Below are 23,875 nucleotides of genomic sequence, written 5' to 3'. Positions count from 1 at the left end.
GGAATTGGAAAGCGGGCAAAAGGCAATGCACTCGTGCCTGCCCTTTCCACCTGGTTTGGCATCTTGTCCAGGTACGACCGCTTCTCTTGCTTGCTTCTACTCCCACCGCTACCATTTTTTACTACTCCCTCCGTTCTCTTCTGTAAGTCATTTCAGACAATTTAAAATGGGCTGTTTTGTACTCCCTCTGTCTGGAAAAGCTTGTTCCTCAAATGAATGTATCTAGCATCAAGTTAGTGCTAGATACATCCATTTGAAGAACAAGCTTGAGACAAGCTTTTTCGGACGGAGGGAGTACATTGTCTGAAATGTCTTCAAGGTCTTATGAAAATGAACAGAGGGAGTAGTACAAACATTCATCTTAAATTGGCTTCTACAAATACAATAGTAGTACTACTGGTAGAATAAGATATTTTAATATATTTTTAATTGAATGTGTATAGACACATTCTAGCATGTTTGTTCATCCGTTCCAGTCGTATCAGAACGAACAGAACAAGCCGTGTCGAGACAAGAGCATATTCACTACTATGGAAAATGATGGAAAGCAAAATCCACAATCGATCATTCCGTATGTAGTGCATATTGAAATATCCATAACATCTTACATTTACTAGTACGACTAGTAAAATTTCAGAACTCAAAAATGCTTTTTTAGTTGACAAAGGGCATCATCAGGGATGCATTTTGCGGTGTGCTAAATGAATAGGATATAGTACTTGATATATTTGTTGTTTCCGATCATAGTACAATAATTCTGATATTATATATTTTTTGAATTGTTGGGCTGATTGGTCACATGGTTGTACCAAACAAATTTATTGAAATGGAGGTGCACATTTCGAATGAGTTGGTTCGTTCATTATCTTTGGTTTGGAAAGGTTCAAGTGGTGTTTATTTATAGGATTTAGCTACAAATCTGACGTCGGATTTTTTAATATGGTAAATCTGACGCTCTAAATGACAAATTATGTTATCGCGAGCATTGCATTTTTTTTAGCAAGCATGGAGAATCCTTGTCACGCTTTTTTTTCTGCTAGGATGTTTAGCAAGGCTGTTGAAGAAAAATTGTCATGCTCGTAACAACGTAATTTGTCGTCTCGAGCGTTAGATTTCACATGGTTAAAAATCTGACATCGGGTTTTCAATACTTTTCTATAAGCAATTTTAAGGTTTAGAGGATGTCACGGGTCAATCTTTAAATAAAATGATGAGGGAGAGAATGCCGCATGGTTACAAAAATACCACTGTGTGCAAATTTACATAAGGTTTGTCATTAATCGGGCTATTAACTAAGCATATGATATAACATGTTCTAACTTTTTTTAAATTAAATGTATATAGACACATTTTAGTGTGTTTGTTCATTCATTTCAACACGATCATAGTCCGTATTAAAATATTTAAAACATCCTATATCTGTGAAAGGAGGGAGTAATAGGGAATTTAAAAGTCGGATTAACATGTGGCATGCTCAAGTGGGGGAAGGAGGATGTAGAGTGGCTCCAAACACACCGATGCCGTCTAATCCGCCGACGAGGCCTCCAACAAGATGGAGTTGGAGGAAAAGTCCATAGTTCATTGCACCTGTACACGTTTCGTCCGTCCAACGACCAGACGAGCCATCCAGGTGCACTCGGCCGGGTGCACGCAGCGCAGACGTAGAGGGGGCGGCAGAGCCTACTCGGCGGTGCGGCGCCGCTTGGGTCGCACGCCGGGGTGACGCTACCCGTTTTTTTCTTTACGTTCCCTCACAACCAAAAGCCGTCGAGCAGCCGCGTGTGCCCGCACGTTACCCGCCCACCAGGGCCTGGTTTCCGCCTCTGGCGGCACGACACGTGTCCTCCGCGGCGCCAGGCCGGGGCGCGCGCGGCCTCGGGCCCGACGTCACGCGCGGCGTCAGAGCTCGGGAGGGCCCCCCGCGTGGGTGGGCGGCAGCGCAGCGCCTCGCCACCGTCCGTGGTGCGCCTCTCCCTCCGAGCGGCGGGCGCGGGGGCCCACACTGGCCGAGCTCGTGGCCTCCTTGCGCCATTTTTCCTTTTTTTTTCTTTTTCTATTCTCGTTTGCCGTCGCCTCCGCGTTCTGCCCGCTCAACGACCGGGTTAGAGCAACTCTAGCAGATCCCGTAAAAAACCCAACACATAAAATAATCGTCAAAATACGGGTCGGCGTGGAAAATCTCGCCCGAACAAACCACGCAAATGCGGCCGGCCTGTAAAAAAATTTGAGGGGCGCGGCGAAATCTCGACCCCAACCCGCGAATATGCGGGTTTTCGCCTCGCCCCTACGGTGCCCCGTATCGCAGTGAAGCGGTTGGCAGGAGGGACATTTCAGCCCGCACCCTTTCCCCATCTCCTTTCGCCGCCACCCGCCCTTGGTTCCGGCCGTCCGCCGCTGGCGATTCCGGCCAAATCTGCGGGCGGGATCGCGCTGCGGGGGCGTCCCCCACCCTCCAGCACCGATGCGCTGCATCGCCCCCCCGGATCCGGCGAGAAGAGCCGCCCCTCGTCGTTGTCGCCGCCGGGGATCGACCGCCCTCGAGCCCGCCCCTCGTCGCCGCCCGGGATCACCAGCCACACGAGCCGTCGGTATGCCTCGTCTTAGTGTTTGTTTTGTGCTTTGTGCCGAGCGGTATGCCTAGTTGATTGACGCGACGTACGATTCTTGTCCATGTAGATGGAATAGAAGTTCTTGCTCTCCGATTCGTCCGATTCGAACGACTCGGATGTTGAGACGATGCTTGCAACCTTTCGGCAGCAGACATTAGTGATGGCACTTGCCGTGAAGGAGCACGAAAACGAGAACCGAAAGAGGCGGCGAGGATCGATCGTCGGTCTTTGCATTCCTCGGAATCGCCATCTCGAGAACGAGATGTTGATGCAAGACTACTTCGCGGAGAATCCAACATATCCATCGCACCTCTTCCGGAGAAGGTACCGAATGCGTCGATCCCTCTTTGTGAAAATTGTTCAAGCTTGCGAGGCAAATTGTCGGTATTTTACTCAAAGAAGAAATGCTGCGGCTTAAAGGGATTTAGTGCATATCAAAAAATCTCCGCAGCTATGCGGGTGATTGCATATGGCGCTCCGGCTGACTATACCGATGAGTACCTTCGCATTGGTGAAGATACCACAATTGAGTTAGTGCGTAGATTCGCCAAAGTGATCATCCGTGTCTTTGGTCCTAAATATCATCGGGCACCCAACGAGGATGACACAAAGAAATTGATGACATCTAATGAGAGGAGAGGTTGGCCTGACATGCTAGTGAAGGAAATATGCCCTAGAGGCAATAATAAAGTTGTTATTTATATTTCCTTGTTTCATGATAAATGTTTATTATTCATGCTAGAATTGTATTAACCGGAAATTTGATACATGTGTGGACACATAGACAAAACACAGTGTTCCTAGTAAGCCTCTACTAGACTAGCTCGTTAATCAAAGATGGTTAAGTTTCCTAACCATAGACATGTGTTATCATTTGATGAACGGGATCACATCAAGAATGATGTGATGGACAAGACCCATCCGTTAGATTAGCATAATGATTGTTAAGTTTTATTGCTATTGCTTTCTTCATGACTTATACATATTCCTTTGACTATGAGATTATGCAACTCCCGAATATCGGAGGAATACGTTGTGTGTTATCAAACGTCATAACGTAACTGGGTGATTATAAAGATGCTCTACAGGTATCTCCGAAGGTGTTTGTTGGGTTGGCATAGATCGAGATTAGGATTTGTCACTCCGAGTATCAGAGAGGTATCTCTGGGCCCTCTCGGTAATGCACATCATAATAAGCCTTGCAAGCAATGTGACTAATGATTTAGTTGCGGGATGATGCATTACGGAACGAGTAAAGAGACTTGCCGGATTGAACTAGGTATGAAGATACCGACGATCGAATCTCGGGCAAGGAACATACCGATGACAAACGGAATAACGTATGTTGTCATTGCGGTTCGACTGATAAAGATCTTCGTAGAATATGTGGGAGCCAATATGAGCATCCAGGTTCCGCTATTGATTATTAACCGGAGAGGTGTCTCGGTCATGTCTACATAGTTCTCGAACCCGTAGGGTCCGCACGCTTAACGTTCGATGATGATTTGTATTATATGAGTTATGTGATTTAGTGACCGAATGTTGTTCGGAGTTCTGGATGAGATCACGGACATGACGAGGAGTCTAGAAATGGTCGAGAGGTAAAGATTGATATATTGGATGATAGTATTCGGACACCGGAAGTGTTCCGAATTGTATCGGGTACATATCGGAGTACCGAGGGGGTTACCGGAACCCCCTGGGGGAAGATATGGGCCATATGGGCCATTGGAGGGAGGCACACCAGCCCACAAAGGGGTAGCGCGCCCCCCACGGGGAAGGAGGCCGAATTGGACTAGGGGAGGGGGCGGGCCCCCCCTTTCCTTCTCCCCCTCTCTCTCTTTCCCCCTTTCCCCCTCCGGTAAAAGGAAAGGGGGGGGGGCGAATCCAACTAGGAGCCCAAGTAGGATTCCTGCTACTTGGGCGCGCCTAGGACCGGCCTCCTCCCCTCCCTCCTTTCTATACATGGGGGGGCGCCTACAACACACATCAATTGTTCCAAGCCATGTGCGGCGCCCCCCTCCACAGCTTACGCCTCCGGTCATATTCACGTAGTGCTTAGGCGAAGCCCTGCGCGGATCACTTCACCATCACCGTCACCACGCCATAGTACTGACGAAACTCTCCCTCGACACTTTGCTGGATCAAGAGTTCGAGGGACGTCATCGAACTGAACGTGTGCAGAACTCGGAGGTGCCGTACGTTTGGTGCTTGATCGGTCGGAACAAGATGAAGTTTGACTATATCAACCGCGTTGTCAAATGCTTCCACTTTCGGTCTAGGAGGGTACGTGGACACACTCTTCCCCTCTCATTGCTATGCATCTCCTAGATAGATCTTGCGTGAGTGTTGGAATTTTTTTTAAATTGCATGCTACGTTTCCCAACAGCTAGGTAGCATTGATTGAATGCATTGGACTTGGAAAAATTGCCCGAAGGCATGGCAGGGAATGTATTGTGGCAAATCTTGTGATGCAACAATTGTGCTAGAGGCCGTAGCATCCGAGGATTTATGGATTTGGCATTGCTTCTTTGGTATGCCGGACACTCTCAATGATATCAATGTGTTGCAACGGTCTCATTTGTTTGCCAGGCTTGCTAGTGGTGATGCTCCTTCTGGAAACTACACTATCAATGGGCACGAATACACAAAAGGGTACTATCTTGCAGATGGTATATACCCTCCTTGGTGCACCTTTGTCAAGAGCATCAAAGATCCCAAAACTAGAAAACATTGTGAATTCGCAAGGGTGCAAGCGGCAGCCTGAAAAGGCATTGAAAGAGCATTTGGGGTTTTGCAATCTAGGTTTGCCGTTGTTCGTGGTCCTGCTCGTTTTTGGGACAAGAGGACCTTGAAAAATATCATGACATGTTGTGTTGTCCTTCACAATATGATTCTCGAAGATGGGAGAGGAATGAACTTGGAGTTCTTCTACGACAATGTGGGTAGCCGTGTCAAACCAGCTAGAGACCCTTACCGCATTAGAGCTTTTCTTAAGACCTACAAAGAGATTGAAAATGTAAACACCCACTTTCAACTTCAGGAGGATCTCATTGAGCACCATTGGCAAAGGGCTGGACAGTAACAAACTCATTTATCTATTCATTTGTATTTGTATTCGGGACAAGTTTTGTATTGCATTATCTAGTTTGCTTCGGTGATTTGAATAATTATTTGTAATGTGGATGATTGTTGTATTATGTTGGTATTGAATAATTATTTAGTTTGCTTCCGTGATTTGAATAATTATTTTGTAGTGTGGATGTTTGTTTATTTTTGTGGTGTGATGTTGATATTTGCGGGCCGGCGGGATGCGGGATGCAGCGGCGCAAGAGCAGACCCCGCAAAGCCGACCCGTAAAAAAGTATATTCCGCGAATATCCTTTTATACGGGTCCGTTTGGGGGGTCTGCCTCTGCGGCCATCCGTGCGGGCCCGCAAAGCCGTTTTTCCGCGAACTGTAAACGCGTTTTGCGGGCCGACGGGATGCGGGGTCTACTAGAGATGCTCTTAGGAAACTCCAACGCTAGACCCGTATGTACGTTTTGTTTGGATTTTGTCCGTTTGAAGCAGAAAAACAGACATCCGCGTTTGAATTTTCTCCAACACTAGACCGCCTCTCCCTCCGCGCTCGCTCACGCGCCCGCCGCGCTCTCGCCCTGTCTGCCTCCGCCGCCGCGATTGCCTACCCGTGGCCCCGCCTGCTCGCCGTGTCGCGCTACCCCTCGCCCACACACTCGCCGCTCTCCCGCGCTCCCCTGCGCCACGCCTGCTCAGCCGAGCTCGCCCACAGCAGCTGTCGGGCTCGTCGAGGAGCTACTGCGTGCCGCGGCAGTGCATGTAGTAGGGGAATGTAGTAGGCGGAGGTGGTGTGCACCGGCATGGGTGGGTGGGTGGAGCAGAAGAGAGAGAGAGGATGATGGGTGGGCATGGTGGGCCATGGGAGAGAAAAGAGGAGAGAGGGTGACAAGTGGCTGAGGGCTCACATGCAAAGGACACGGCCGGACGAGGACGATGCGGAAATCGTCCGTCTGGGTCCGTTTATGCAAAGCCAGATAAATTTGCGCCGAGGATGGGGCGAGCCGGACAAAAACAAACACTTTTTGCTGATGGGGTTACGTGTTGGACCGTCTCATATGTCCATTTACCCCCAAACGAACTGACCCGGACGATTTGGAACGACTCCTTGTAAAAGAGATGGATAAAGGATTGTGTTCTTGTTTGTCCACTGCTAATTTTCTTTTGGGGCTTCCAACAATATATATTTTCTCTTTTCGAGTATATCAGTTGTTAGTGTGTGCGTCGTGCCTCTAAAATAAACCTTTTTGTTTTTTGGAGTAGTTTGGATTGCTTCTCACATGTCCCATGCGGTCCTTTAAAATAAAACCGATAATGTTGAAAATCTGACATCATATATTAAAGGATGGTAAACGGAACGTTTTATGGCTATTTATGTTGTCGCGAGGATGATAATTTCCTTTAGAAGCATGGCAAAATCCCGTCAAAACTGAATATGACAATTACTCCCTGCATTCCTAAATATAAGTCTATGTAGATATTTCACTATGGACCACATACGGACGTATATATATGTTGGGGAACATTGCATGAAAAACAAAAACAAAATTCTACGCACACGCAAGATCTATCCATGAAGATGCATAGCTACGAGAGGGGGAGAGCATCTACATACCCTTGCAGATCGCTAAGCGGAAGCGTTTATCAACGCGGTTGATGTAGTCATACAACTTCACGATCCATACCGATCAAGCACCGAACGCACAACACATCCGCGTTCAGCACACGTTCAACTCGATGACGTCCTCGCCTTCCCGATCCAGCAAGAGAGGCGAAATAGTGGATGAGTTCCGGCAGCACAACGGCGTGGTGACGGTGGTGGTGAAAACTATTTCCGCAGGGCTTCGCCAAGCACAACGGTTTAGAGCGGAGAACGAACTAGAGGAGAGGGGGTGCATGGGGGAAGGAAAGGGGGGCCGGATACCCTAGGGCGCCCCACCTTCCTTCTAGTGCGTGTGCAGGGGAGGTGGAGCGCGCCCAGCCCCCTTGTGGGATGGTGTGCCTCCCTCCTTGGCCCATGAGGCCTACCAAGTAGGTATAACCTACCGGTGGCCTCCCGGGACCCCTTTCGGCAGTCCGATGGTAAACCGGTGCATTCCGAAACCTTTCTGAAACCCGAATATCTTCATCCTATATATCAATCTTTACCTCCGGACCATTCCGGAGCTCCTCGTCATGCCCGTGATCTCATCTGTGACTCCGAATGATGACCCACAAGTATAGGGGATCAATTGTAGCTCTTTTCGATAAGTAAGAGTGTCGAACCCAACGAGGAGCAGAAGGAAATGATAAGTAGTTTTCAGTACGGTAATGTCTGCAAGTGCTGAAACCGTAAGTAGCGAGTAGTTTGATAGCAAGATAATTTGTAACGAGCAAGTAATGATAGTAGCAATAAGTATGCAGTAAGGTAGCCCAATCCTTTTGAGGCAAAGGACAGGCCAAAATGGTCTCTTATGATAATCAAAGCGTTCTTGAGGGTACACGGGAATTTCATCTAGTCACTTTCATCATGTTGGTTTGATTTGTGTTCGCTACTTTGATAATTTGATATGTGGGTGGACCGGTGCTTAGGTATTGTTCTTACTTGAACAAACCTCCTACTTATGATTAACCCTCCCGCAAGCATCCGCAACTACGAGAAAAGTATTAAGGATAAATTCTAACCATAGCATTAAACTCTAGGATCCAATTGATCCCTTACAGAATAGTGCATAAACTGGGGTTTAAGTTTCTGTCACTCTCGCAACCCACCATCTATTTACTACTACGCAATGCATTCCCTTAGGCCCAAATATGGTGAAGTATCATGTAGTCGATGTTCACATGACACCACTAAGGGAATCACAACATACATACTATCAAAATATCGAACACATATCACGTTCACATGATTACTTGCAACATGATTTATCCCGTGACCTCAAGAACAAAAGTAACTACTCACAAAGAACAAACATGCTCATGATCAGAGGGGTATTAATATGCATAATGGATCTGAACATATAATCTTCCACCAAATAAACCATATAGTAATCAACTACAAGATGTAATCAACACTACTAGTCACCCCCTAGCAACAATCTATGGTTCCGGTAACAAGATTGAATACAAGAGATGAACTAGGGTTTGAGATGAGATGGTGCCGGTGAAGATGTTGATGGAGATTGCCCTCCCCAAGATGGGAGAGTTGTTGGTGATGATGATGACGATGATTTCCCCCTCCGGGAGGGAAGTTCCCCCGGCAGAATCGCTCCACCAGAGGGCAAAAGTGCTCCTGCCCAGGTTCTGCCTCGAGACAGTGGCGCTCCGTCCCGAAAGTCTTCTCTTTATTTTTTCTAGGTCAAAACCACTTATATACCAGAAGATGGGCACCGGAGGTGGGCCGAGGAGGCCACAACCCACCAGGGCACGCCAGGCCCCCCTGGCGCGCCCAGGTGGGTTGTGCCCACCTGGTGGCCCCCTCTGGTGTTTATTGGCTCCAATATTTCTCAAATATTCCATAAAAAATCCTCATGGAGTTTCAGCTCATTTGGAGTTGTGCAGAATAGGTGACCTGACGTAGCTTTTTCAGGTCGAGATTTCCAGCTGCCGAAATTCTCCCTCTTGGTGTGTACCTTGCAAATTACGAGAGAAAAGGCATTAGAATTACTCCAAAAAGCATTATTATGGATAAAAACATTATAAATAACAGTAAGAAAACATGATGCAAAATGGACGTATCAACTCCCGCAAGCTTAGACCTCGCTTGTCCTCAAGCGAAAACCAAAATTGAAAAACATGTCCACATGCTTTGAGAGAGATGTGTCGATAAAAACAAAATACGAACATAGAAGCATCGTGTTGATTATTATAACAGCAACAAAATTAAACATAGGACTTTTATCATAGAACTTTCATCATATACTTCCCATGAATAAGTAATAGTTCATCACATAATCGAAGTATAAAGTAAAAACTCTATTAGAAACCAACAAACTATGTTCTCAGTCAACCTTGCAACTACAATTCATCATCTTTTCAGGAAGGGTCACGTGTCGGAGCCTTTAGGCAAGTCCACATACTCAACCATCATATAGTCTTCTATGATTGCTAACACTCACCGAGTACACATGAGCAAAACGTTTCAACCGGATACATAGAAAGATAGGGGCTTATAGTTTCGCCTCCCAACATACTCACCTCAAGGGTGATGTCAACAATAATAACTCATGTTATCTATATTAAACTGGACATATGTGCCTAGATCTTTCCTCACCACGTGATGCTTGCCAAATGAGAAAAATAAAAGGAGTAGGAGGAAAACTTTGACTCTTTGCATAATAGTAAATACATAAAAGTAAAATATAGCCCTTCGCAGAGGGAAGCAGAGGTTGCCATGCGCTTATTTGTTTGCATGATCAACCCTTTAGTGCAAAAGAACGTCACGTTACATTGCCCCTTAAGATGACAACCTTTATTATGCAGTCTGTCGCTTTTATTCTTTGTCATCCAAGTTCGTTCAACGCTCAATTTTCTCTTACACTAAAAGATCTCACATATTTAGAAGCAATTTTTATTGCCTTTTTGCACTGATGACAACTTACTTGAGGGATCTTATTCAATCCCTAGGTAGGTATGGTGGACATTTGAAAAAGATTTGGGTTTAAGGGTTTTTGGATGCACAAGTAGTATCTCTACTTAGTGCGGAATTTTTGGCTAGCAAAGATAGGGGCAAGCATCACATGTTAAAGGATCTATGACAATATGACTTCTATGTGAATATAAACATACATAAACCATTACGTTGTCTTCCTTGTCCAACGGCAACAATTTTGGCATATAATATTTTGATGAGGGCTCACAATCACAAAAGATTTCTAGGATAGTATATTTATATGTGAATCTTCCCTTCCCTTATCAATTCTTTCATGAGTTGCATCACTGACCAATGCTATGTTCGTCAATCTCTAATAAAATTTCTTACTTATACTTTTCCTTATGTGGTGTTGTCACCTACCATAGGATTAGTATATGCTCTTATTGATTTATTTCATTTCTTCCATTTGCTTTCTTTCTCATTTTATTTTCTTTATTTGCAACATGAAAGTAAACAAAGCAAAACTCAAGCTAAACTTTATTATATAACTTACACATGATAATAATTATAGATTACTAAGCAAATTCTCAAAGAAGAAAAGATCGAGCTAAATTTTATTCATCTAAACAGAAGATTGAACTAAGATAAGAAAAAGCAAAAAGATAGTGGATGATACGATACCGGGGCACCTCCCCCAAGCTTGGCGGAAGCCAAGGGGAGTGCCCATACTCGATACTCAATTCTCCTTTGGTGGTGTCTATAGGCTCCTCCCGCTTCGTATCGATCTTCATCAGCCAAACATGTTCTTCCATGTGGTTGGAGGAGTAGGAAAACATGATGCCTAGCTTGATAAATCTGACCAGAAGCAGCAAGAAAAGAGAACAGAGGATCTCTTCGCGATACGGTGGTTAACAGGTTAGGGAAGTATATATAGAAATCTTATCTTGCAGGACAAGTACAAGGAAGAAAAACGGAGTACGGGAGGTGTCCCAGGTGGGCACAACCCACCTAGGCGCACCCCTCGCGCGCCCTGGTGTATTGTGCCCACCAGGGAACGCTTCCTAGAGGTTTCTTTATTCCCAAAATTCTAAATTATTCCAAAACTGACAAAAAATATTTTTGCAGATTTTCGGAGTCTGTTTACTTACCGTACTACATACCTCCTTATTTTGATGATTCTAGAGTGTTCCGGAAGGATTCTTTTATGTATTCTTCCGGTGTTAGAGTTTGGATAATATTAGTTTCAACATTAATAGGCGTACCTGAGATATAGTGCTTTATTCGTTGCCCATTGACAACCTTAGGGTTAGTGCCTTCGGAATTATTTATTTTGATGGCTCCAGACCGGTAAACCTCCTCGATGACATAGGGGCCTTCCCATTTGGAGAGGAGTTTGTCTGCAAAGAATCTAAAATAAGAGTTGTACAAAAGAACATATTCTCCAACTTTAAACTCACGTTTTTGAATTCTTTTGTCATGCCATCTTTTAACTTTTTCTTTGAATAAATTTGCATTTTCATAAGCTTGGGTTCTCCATTCATCTAATGAGCTTATATCAAATAACCTCTTTTCACCAGCAAGTTTGAAATAATAGTTGAGTTCTTTAACTGCCCAGTATGCTTTATGTTCTAACTCAAGAGGCAAATGACAAGCTTTTCCATAAACCATTTTATAAGGAGACATACCCATAGGATTTTTATATGTTGTTCTATAAGCCCAAAGTGCATCATCTAATTTCTTAGACCAATTCTTCCTGGGCCTATTGACAGTCTTTTACAAAATTAATTTTATTTCTCTATTGCTAAGTTCAACTTGACCACTAGACTGAGGATGATAGGGTGATGCAAATCTATGGTTAACGTCATACTTAGCAAGCATCTTACGAAAAGCACCATGAATAAAGTGTGAACCACCATCAGTCATTAAATATCTAGGGACTCCAAACCTTGGAAAATAACTTCCTTGAGCATTTTAATAGAGGTGTTGTGATCAACACTACTTGTTGGAATAGCTTCTACCCATTTAGTAACATAATCAACAGCAACCAAAATATGTGTATACCCATTAGAGGAAGGAAAAGGTCCCATATAATCAAATCCCCAAACATCAAATGGTTCGAAAGCAAGAGAATAGTTCATAGGCATTTCTTGACGCTTACCAATATTACCTATTCTTTGGCATTCATCACGAGATGAGACATACTTACGAGCATCCTTGAAGAGAGTAGGCCAATAAAATCCAGACTGCAATACCTTGTGGGCAGTTCTATCTCTAGCATGATGCCCTCCATATGGTTCGGAGTGACATTTCCGTAGGATTTGTCCCTGTTCATGCAGGTACACAACGTCTAATAATACCATCTACTCCTTCTTTATAAAGATGTGGGTCATCCCAAAAGTAATGTCTTAAATCATAGAAGATTTTTTTCTTTTGTTGGTAAGTAAAGCTAGGTGGCAAATATTTAGCAACAATGTAATTAGCATAGTCAGCATACCAAAGAGTACTATTAGCAACATTTATTCCAGCTAACTGCTCATCAGGAAAACTATCATCAATAGGAAGTGGGTCATCAAGCACATTTTAAAGCCTAGACAAGTTATCAGCTACGGGGTTCTCAGCTCCTTTTCTATCAATAATATGCAAATCAAATTCTTGTAACAAGAGAACCCAATGAATAAGTCTAGGTTTAGCATCTTTCTTTTCCATAAGATATTTAATAGCAACATGGTCTGTGTGAACAGTTACTTTGGAACCAACAATATAAGGTCTAAACTTATGACAAGCAAACACCACTGCTAAGAATTCTTTTTCAGTTGTAGCATAATTTCTTTGAGCACTGTCTAGAGTTTTACTAGCATAATGAATAGCATTCAATTTCTTATCAACTCTTTGTCCTAGAACAGAACCCACAGCATAATCACTAGCATCACACATAATTTCAAAAGGCAAATTCCAATCAGGTGGTTGAACTATAGGTGCAGTGATTAAGGCTTTCTTGAGTGTTTCAAAGGCTTCTAAGCAATCATCATAAAAAACAAAAGGAATATCCTTTTGCAAAAGATTAGTGAGAGGCCTAGAAATTTTAGAGAAGTCTTTAATAAACCTCCTATAGAAACCAACAAGGCCTAGGAAACTACGAATACCTTTGATGTCCTTGGGACATGGCATTTTCTCAATAGCATCAACCTTAGCTTGGTCCACTTCAATACCTTTTTCAGAAATTTTATGACCCAAGACAATGCCTTCGTTAACCATAAAGTGGCACTTCTTCCAATTGAAGACAAGATTTGTTTGTTCACATCTCTGCAAAACTCGATCAAGATTGCTTAAACAATCATCAAAAGACTTCCCATAAACAGAGAAGTCATCCATGAAAACCTCAACAATCTTTTCACAAAAGTCAGAGAATATAGCCATCATGCATATTTGAAAGGTAGCAGGTGCATTACATAAACCAAAAGGCATACGTCTATAAGCATAGGTTCCAAAAGGACAAGTAAAAGTGGTCTTTTCTTGATCAGGTTGAGAAACAGGTATTTGTGAAAAGCCAGAATATCCATCAAGGAAGCAAAAGTGTGTGTGCTTAGATAATCTTTCAAGCATTTGATCAATAAAAGGCAAAGGGTAATGATCTTTTCTAGTAGCTTTATTCAATTTTCTGAAATCAATTACCATTCTATACCCTGTAACAATTCATTGTGGAATAAGTTCATTCTTATCATTAGGAACAACAGTAATACCTCCTTTCTTAGGGACACAATGAACAGGAATTACCCATCTACTATCAACTATAGGATAGATTATGCCTGCTTCCAGAAGTTTAAATATTTCCGTTCTTACCACTTCTTTCATCTTCGGATTTAACCGACGTTGGTGATCAACAACTGGTTTAACATCAGGTTCCATATTAATTTTGTGCTGACATAGAGTGGGACTAATGTCCTTTAAATCATCAAGAGTATATCCAATAGCAGCTCGGTGCTTCCTTAGAACTTTCAATAATCTTTCTTCTTCATGCTCTGAAAGGTTAGCACTGATAATAACAGGATATATTTTCTTTTCATCAAGATAAGCATATTTCAAGGTGTGTGGCAATTGTTTTAATTCAAACACTGGATCACCCTTGGGTGGAGGAGGACCTCCTAGAGTTTCAACAGGCAAATTGTGTTTAAGAAGAGGACGTTGTTCAAAGAAAATATTATCTATTTCATTTCTTTCATGCATATGTAAATCATTTTCATGGTCTAGCAAGTATTGTTCTAAAGGATCAGTAGGTGGCACAACAATAGAAGCAAGACCAATGAATTCATCCTTACTAGGAAATTCTTTTTCATGATGATTTCTACTAAACTTGGAAAAATTAAACTCATGATACTCATCACCAAAGCTAACACCCACAGTTTGTCTCTGGCAGTCTATCTTAGCACTAACTGTGTTCAAGAAAGGTCTACCAAAGATAATGGTACAGAAGTCATCTTGTGGGGAATCAAGGACAAGAAAATCAGTAGGGTATTTTACCTTCCCACACAAGACTTCAACATCTCTAACAATCCCAATTGGTGATATGGTGTCTCTATTGGCAAGTTTAATAGTAACATCTATGTTTTCTAACTCAACAGGTGCTATGTCTTCCCTAATTTCTTGATATAACTTGTGAGGAATAGCACTCGCACTAGCACCCATGTCACATAAACCATGATAATAGTGATCTCCTATTTTAACTGAGATGATAGGCAGGCCAACTACTGGTCTATTTTTACCCTTTTTCAGGTTTGGCAATTCTAGCAGCTTCTTCACAGAAGTAGATAACATGCCCATCCACATCTTCTTGTAAGAGATCTTTAACCATAGCAATATTAGGTTCAACTCTAATTTGTTCATCTGGTTTAGGTGTTCTAACATAGCTTTTGTTAACCATAGTTGAAACTTTAGCATGTTCCTTTATCCTAATAGGAAAAGGTTTTTTTTTCAATATAAGCAGTAGGGACAACTGGAACAACATTATAAAGTATAGTTTCTTCTTTAACTGGTACTGGTTCTTTATTTTCATCTTTAATAGGTGGGTGATATTTAAACCACTTCTCTTGAGGGAGTTCAACATGAGTAGCAAATGATTCACAAAAGAAGGCTACTATCTCAGAGTCAAGTCCATATTTAGTGCTAAACTTTTGAAAAGCATCGGTATCCATAAAAGATTTAACACAATCATACTTAAGCTTTATACCTGACTCTTTACCTTCATCGAGTTCCCAATCTTCAGAGTTGCGTTTAATTCTTTCCAAAAGATCTCACCGGAATTCAATATTTTTCTTCATAAAAGAACCAACACAAGAAGTATCCAGCATGGTTTGATCATTACGAGAAATCCTAGCATAAAAATTTTGAATAATAATTTCTCTTGAGAGCTCATGATTGGGGAATGAATATAACATTGACTTAGGCCTCCCCCAAGCTAGAGCGATACTTTCTCCTTCACGAGGCCAAAAATTATATATATAATTCCGATCACGATGAACTAGATGCATAGGATATTTTTTTGGTGAAACTCCAATCTTAAACGGTTCCAATTCCATGATCCAATATCATCGCATAGCCTATACCATGCCAATGCCTTTCCCTTCAAAGATAAAGGGAAAACCTTTTTCCTCATCTTCGGGCAAACCTGCAAGCTTGAACAATCCACAAATTTGTTCTACATGTATCAAGTGCATATCAGGATGTTCGGTTCCATCTCCTGCATAAGGATTAGCTAGCAGTTGTTCTATCACACCCAAAGGAATTTCATATTCAATATTTTCAGTAGGTGCAGTAGGTTGAGGGGAAATTAATTGTGGTTCCGGATGAGGTGAAGGTACCCCGAACAAACCCCTCAAATGATTGTTTTCCATAGTAGCCAGTGACAATAAATTTTCGGCACACTATATAAATGTTTCCTTACCGAATTCCACTTACCAAAGGCGCTTCACTCCCCGGCAACGGCGCCAGAAAATTGCCTTGATGACCCACAAGTACAGGGTATCAATTTTAGCTCTTTTCAATAAGTAAGAGTGTCGAACCCAACAAGGAGCAGAAGGAAATGACAAGTAGTTTTCAGTAAGGTAATGTCTGCAAGTGCTGAAACCGTAAGTAGCGAGTAGTTTGATAGCAAGATAATTTGTAACGAGCAAGTAACGGTAGTAGCAATAAGTATGCAGCAAGGTATCCCAATCCTTTTGAGGAAAAGGACAGGCCAAAACGGTCTCTTATGATAAGCAAAGCGTTCTTGAGGGTACACGGGAATTTCATCTTGTCACTTTCATCATGTTGGTTTGATTTGTGTTCGCTACTTTGATAATTTGATATGTGGGTGGACCGGTGCTTGGATGTTCTTACTTGAACAAACCTCCTACTTATGATTAACCCTCCCGCAAGCATCCGCAACTACGAGAAAAGTATTAAGGATAAATCCTAACCATAGCATTAAACTCTAGGATCCAATCGGTCCCTTACGGAGTAGTGCATAAACTGGGGTTTAAGTTTCTGTCACTCTCGCAACCCACCATCTATTTACTACTCCATAATGCATTCTCTTAGGCCCAAATATGGTGAAGTGTCATGTAGTAGACGTTCACATGACACCACTAAGGGAATCACAACATACATACTATCAAAATATCGAACACATATCAGGTTCACATGATTATTTGCAACATGATTTATCCCGTGACCTCAAGAACAAAAGTAACTACTCTCAAACAACCAACATGCTCATGATCAGAGGGGTATTAATATGCATAATGGATCTGAACATATAATCTTCCACCAAATAAACCATATAGTAATCAACTACAAGATGTAATGAACACTACTAGTCACCCCTAGCAACAATCTATGGTTCCGGCAACAAGATTGAATACAAGAGATGAACTAGGGTTTGAGATGAGATGGTGCTGGTGAAGATGTTGATGTAGATTGCCCTCCCCAAGATGGGAGAGTTGTTGGTGATGATGATGAAGATGATTTCCCCCTCCGGGAGGGAAGTTCCCTCGGCAGAATCGCTCCACCGAAGGGCAAAAGTGCTCCTGCCCAGGTTCCGCCTCGAGACGGCGACACTCCGTCCCGAAAGTCTTCTCTTTATTTTTTCTAGGTCAAAACCACTTATATACCAGAAGATGGGCACCGGAATTGGGCCGAGGAGGCCACAACCCACCAGGGCGCGCCAGGGGGCCTGGCGCGCCCAGGTGGGTTGTGCCCACCTGGTGGCCCCCTATGGTGTTTATTGGCTCCAATATTTTTCAAATATTCCATAAAAAGTCCTCGTGGTGTTTCAACTCATTTGGAGTTGTGCAGAATAGGTGGCCTGACGTAGCTTTTTCAGGTCCAGATTTCCAGCTGCCGGAATTCTCCCTCTTGGTGTGTACCTTGCAAATTATGAGAGAAAAAGGCATTAGAATTACTCCAAAAAGCATTATTATGGATAAAAACATTATAAATAACAGTAAGAAAACATTATGCAAAATGGACGTATCACCGAACAACACCCGGTCACCAACATACATAACTCATATAGTACTATATCGTCAACGAACGTTAAGCGTGCGGACCCTACGGGTTCGAGAATGATGTAGACATGACCGAGACGCTTCTCCGGTCAATAACCAATAGAGGGACGTGGATGCCCATATTGGTTCCTACATATTCTACGAAGATCTTTATCGGTCGAACCTTTATGACAACATACACAGTTCCCTTTGTCTGTCGGTATGTTACTTGCCCAAGATTCGATCGTCGGTACCTCCATACCTAGTTCAATCTCGTTAGTGTGAAAGTGCAACTAATCCCTGCATGGTTTTGGTAATTGATAACAACATATAGCTCATTGAACTAATATCCATTCAAGATAAATATTTCAAGAAGTTCAATGATTGGCATGGCATGGACTAGAGATGTGGACAACTCAAAATGCTAAGGACATATATTAGCAAAAGCTCAAGACTCTCCATCTTTATTTTCTTGATCCAAGATCACATTGATTCCATAGGAGAGCTAATACTATTAAAAGGGGATGAGGTGTTGCTTAATGGCTTGCTTGCACAAATGCTTAGTGACATTGCTCCAAAACCCTCAGCCACTTTCTTCATCCAAACGTGTCAAAATCCTAAACTCCAACTCGGCCCCACCGATCTTTCTATCCGGCACCACCGAGTTCATATGACATAGCCACTGCCAGAAACCCTAACAGTTCAGTCTCACAGAGATGGCCTTGCCAACGCTCTGTGACTTGCTGCATTTATTTCGGTCTCACCAAGTTACGCAATCGGTCTCACCGAGTTGGCTTGACATTCTCTCTGTTGCCTTATTGCTTCACTTCGGTCTCACCGTGTTGATGCATTCGGTGCCACCGAGATGATGTTTACCCTAAGCCCTAGCACATCGGTCTCACCAAGTTGTTCCAGTCGGTCCCACCGAGATTCGCAATGTTCACATTTTTTAACATATCGGTCTCACCGAGTTTAGCTATTCGGTCGCACTGAGATGAGTCAAATGTGTGTAATGGTTGGATTTTGTGTGGAGGCTATATATACCCCTCAACCCCCTTCTCCATCTGTGAGAGAGCCATCAGAATGTACCTATACTTCCACCATACATTTTCTGAGAAAAAAACACGTACTCATGTGTTGAGATCAAGATATTCCAATCCTACCACAAGAATCTTGATTTCTAGCCTTCCCCAAGTTGCTTTCCACTCAAATCATCTTTCCACCATAGCCAGATCTGTGAGAGAGAGTTGAGTGTTGGGGAGACTATCTTTTGAAGCACAAGAGCAAGGAGTTCATCATCAACACACCATCTATTACCTTTTGGAGAGTGGTGTCTCCTAGATTGGTTAGGTGTCGCTTAGGAGCCTCCATCAAGATGTGGAGTTGAACAAAGAAGTTTGTAACGGCAAGGAGATCGCCTACTTCATGAAGATCTACCTGAGTGAGGCAAGTCCTTCGTGGGCGATGGCCATGGTGGGATAGAGAAGGTTGCTTCCTTCGTGGACCCCTCCGTGGACTCGCGCAGCCGTTACCCTTCATGGGTTGAAGTCTCCATCAACGTGGATGTACGATAGCACCACCTATCAGAACCACGCCAAAAATCTCCGTGTCTCCATTGCGTTTACCTTCTCCAAACCCTTCCCTTTACCTTCATATGCACTCCTAGAATTACATGTGTAGGTTGATTGCTTGACTTGTGCAAATTGCTAAAATCTGTCCACAACTTAAATTGGGAAAAGGTTGGACTTTTATTTGGTCAAGTAGTCTAATCACCCCCCTCTAGACATACTTTTGATCCTACAAGTGGTATCAGAGCTTTGGTCTCCATTTGCCTTGATTTCCATAGTAGGGAGAATAGGTGTTACACCACTGCATAGAGGGGGAGAGAGTTGGTGATGACAGCGACAAAGTTGTTGGTGTAGATCGCCGTCATGATGATGTTGGGGAACGTAGTAGTAAATCAAAAAAATTCCTATGAATCACCAAGATCAATCTAGGAGATGCTAGCAACGAGTGAGAGGGAGAGCATCTTCATACCCTTGAAGATCGCTAAGTGGAAGCGTCACAAAGAACGCGGATGATGGAGTCGTACTCGCGACGATTCAAATCGTGGAAGATCCGATCTAGCGCCGAACGGACGGCGCCTCCGCGCTCAACACACGTACAGCCCGGTGACGTCTCCCGCGCCTTGATCCAGCAAGGAGGAGGGAGAGGTTGGGGAAGACAACTCCAGCAGCAGCACGACGGCGTGGTGGTGGTGGAGCAGCGTGGTTCTCTAGCAGGGCTTCGCCAAGCACTACGAAAGACGAGGAGGTGGAGAGGTAGGGCTGCGCCGAGAGAGAGAGAGACTTTCATGTATGGCAGCCCCCAAACCCCCACTATATATAGGAGGAGGGGAGGGGGCTGCGCCCCCTCTAGGGTTCCCACCCTAGGAGGGGCGGCAACCCTAGATGGGATGGAAGGGGGCGGCCAAGAGGGGGAGAGAGGGGGGCGCGCCCTAGGGTGGGCCTTAGGCCCATCTGCACCTAGGGTTTCCCCCTTCTCCCCTTTTGCTGCGCCTTGGGCCTTGGTGGGAGGCGCACCAGCCCACTCAGGGGCTGGTCCCTTCCCACTCTTGGCCCACGCAAGCCTCCGGGGCTGGTGGCCCCTCCCGGTGGACCCCGAAACCCTTCCGATGGTCCCGGTACATTACCGGTGATGCCCGAAACACTTTCGGTGTCCAAATCCTCACTTCCTATATATCATTCTTTACCTCCGGACCATTCCGGAACTCCTCGTGACGTCCAGGATCTCATCCGGGACTCCGAACAACATTCGTTAACCACGTACATACTTTCCCTATAACCCTAGCGTCATTGAACCTTAAGTGTGTAGACCCTACGGGTTCGGAAGACATGTAGACATGACCGAGGCATCTCTCCGGTCATTAACCAACAGCAGGATTTAGATACCCATGTTGGATCCCACATGTTCCTCGATGATCTTATCAGATGAACCACGATGTCGGGGATTCAATCAATCCCGTATGCAATTCCCTTTGCCTATCGGTATGTTACTTGCCCGAGATTCGATCACCGGTATCCCCATACCTCGTTCAATCTCGTTACCGGCAAGTCTCTTTACTCGTTCCATAACGCATGATCTCGTGGCTAACTCCTTAGTCACATTGAGCTCATTATGATGATGCATTACCGAGTGGGCCCAGAGATACCTCTCCGTCATACGGAGTGACAAATCCCAGTCTCGATTCGTGCCAACCCAACAGACACTTTCGGAGATACCTGTAGTGCACCTTTATAGCCACCCAGTTACGTTGTGACGTTTGGTACACCCAAAGCATTCCTACGGTATCCGGGAGTTGCACAATCTCATGGTATGAGGAAATGATACTTGACATTAGAAAAGCTTTAGCAAACGAACTACACGATCTTGTGCTACGCTTAGGATTGGGTCTTGTCCATCACATCATTCTCCCAATGATGTGATCCCGTTATCAATGACATCCAATGTCCATGGTCAGGAAACCACGGCCATCTATTGATCAACGAGCTAGTCAACTAGACGCTTACTAGGGACATATTACGATCTATGTATTCACACCTGTATTACGGTTTCCAGTTAATACAATTATAGTATGAACAATAGACAATTATCATGAATAAGGAAATATAATAAATACCAATTTATTATTGCCGCTAGGGCATATTTCCAACAGTCTCCCACTTGCACTAGAGTCAATAATAAAGTTACATTGTGATGAATTGAACACCCATAGAGTTCTGGTGTTGATCATGTTTTCCTCGTGGAAGAGGTTTAGTCAACGAATCTGCAACATTCAGATCCGTATGCACTTTACAAATATCTATGTCTCCATCCTGAATATATTCATGAATGGAGTTGAAGCGACGCTTGATATGCCTGGTCTTCTTGTGAAACCTGGGCTCCTTGGCAAGGGCAATAGCTCCATTGTTGTCACAGAAGAGAGTCATCGGGCCCGACGCACTGGGAATAACTCCTAGGTCGGTGATGAACTCCTTCATCCAGATTACTTCTTGTGCTGCCTCCGAGGCTGCTATGTACTCCGCTTCACATGTAGATCCCGCCACAACGCTTTGCTTGCAACTGCACCAGCTGACTGCCCCACCATTCAAAATATACACGTATCCGGTTTGTGACTTGGAGTCATCCAGATCTGTGTTGAAGCTAGCATCGACATAACCCTTTACGACGAGCTCTTCGTCACCTCCATAAACGAGAAACATGTCCTTAGTCCTTTTCAGGTACTTTAGGATATTCTTGACCGCTGTCCAGTGTTCCATGCCGGGATTACTTTGGTACCTTCCTACCAAACTTATGGCAAGGTTCACTTCAGGTCTGGTACACAACATGCATACATAATAGACCCTATGGCTGAGGCATAGGGGATGACACTAATCTTTTCTCTATCTTCTGCCGAGGTCGGGCATTGAGCCGTGATCAATCTCACACCTTGCAATATAGGCAAGAACCCCTTCTTGGACTGATCCATATTGAACTTCTTCAATATCTTGTCAAGGTATGTGCTTTGTGAAAGACCAATGAGGCGTCTCGATCTATCTCTATAGATCTTGATGCCCAATATGTAAGCAGCTTCTCCAAGGTCCTTCATTGAAAAATACTTATTCAAGTAGGCCTTTATGCTTTCCAAAAGTTCTATATCATTTCCCATCAATAGTATGTCATCCAGACATAATATGAGAAATGCTACAGAGCTCCCATGTAGCGACCAGACCTCAAATGGCCTGTGCTGCTGTGCACCAGTGTCATCCCTGGATCAGTAATGCTGACACGCACAGTACAAATGGAGGATTTATAACAGAGTAGCAATCACACACTTATTACATCGAATATCTCTGAAGAGATAAAGTATAATAAACATGGCTTAAGGCCATCTAACAACGATAACAGCGGAAGACTTGGAAGATAAGTGAGTCCATCACTCCAGCGGCATCACTGAGTATAAGACCACGACCTAAAGCACCTTACTCGTTGTCTGAAAAGTCTGCAACATGAAACGTTGCAGCCCGAAAACGGGTCAGCACATAGGATATGCTGGCAATGTAACACATAGAGAATAATGAACAATGATAATGCTATACTATATGCATATATGGCTGGTGGAAAGCTCTATGGTTACAGTTTTTGCGAAAAGCCAATTATATCCTACTTCAAAGGAATAAATTTTATTTAACTATCATGGTGGTTGTGAAACATTGAGAAGGTACCTCCAACTCAATCCCAATTAAGTGTCATCGTTAACCCAACAAAATTAATTATAAGTAACATGGTGATGAGATTCAAATGATAATCCAGGTACTAGATACTCAAGTTGTCCATAACCGGGGACACGGCTAATCATGATTAGTTTGTACACTCTGCAGAGGTTTGCGCACTTTTCCCCACAAGACTCGATCGCCTCCGCTTGATTCTCGCACTGCATGATGTTTGAGAAACGGATGACCGAGACACAGTCTTTCAGAAACAATCACTCTTTACTCTGGATGGACCGGTACACCTACTTTCCCCTACATCTGCTAGTCCACCTCTTCAAGAGATCCTGTAACCTACTCAGCTATGCTAGAGCCCATAATAGCTTGTGGCTGCACACGGAAGTTTCTAGCATGAAAAATCTTATGATCCCTTTGAGCCTGGGTGGCGGACCTTATACAAACAGACAACATTGGGTTCTCCAGGTGCCTCAATCCACCCAGATGTGAGTTTTAGTTGCCACCTTAAGTTGAACCATTAATAAACATCTCACATCTGTCATGGATATCACTCAAACCCAATCCACGTCTACGAGCATAGCATGGCAATATAATAGCAACGTAGAAGTAACTCCCAAGGGTTTGATAGATAAAACAGGTAATAGGTACTACCTCAACTACTTCCCAATTCCCACAATTTAATTAGATCCTAATCATGCAAGTGTTTGAGGAAAACAGATCTAATGCAATAAAACTGGGTATGAACGGGGTATGATCAAAGTGTTACTTGCCTTGCTGATGATCCGCAAAACCTAGCGAGTCGAAGTAACAAGCGGCACACTCCGGG

The sequence above is a fragment of the Aegilops tauschii genome, chromosome 3, assembly GCF_002575655.3.
Source record: "Aegilops tauschii subsp. strangulata cultivar AL8/78 chromosome 3, Aet v6.0, whole genome shotgun sequence".
Lineage (NCBI taxonomy): Eukaryota > Viridiplantae > Streptophyta > Magnoliopsida > Poales > Poaceae > Aegilops > Aegilops tauschii.
The sequence above is the reverse complement of the archived record's forward strand: the minus strand, read 5'-3'. Positions refer to the sequence as shown.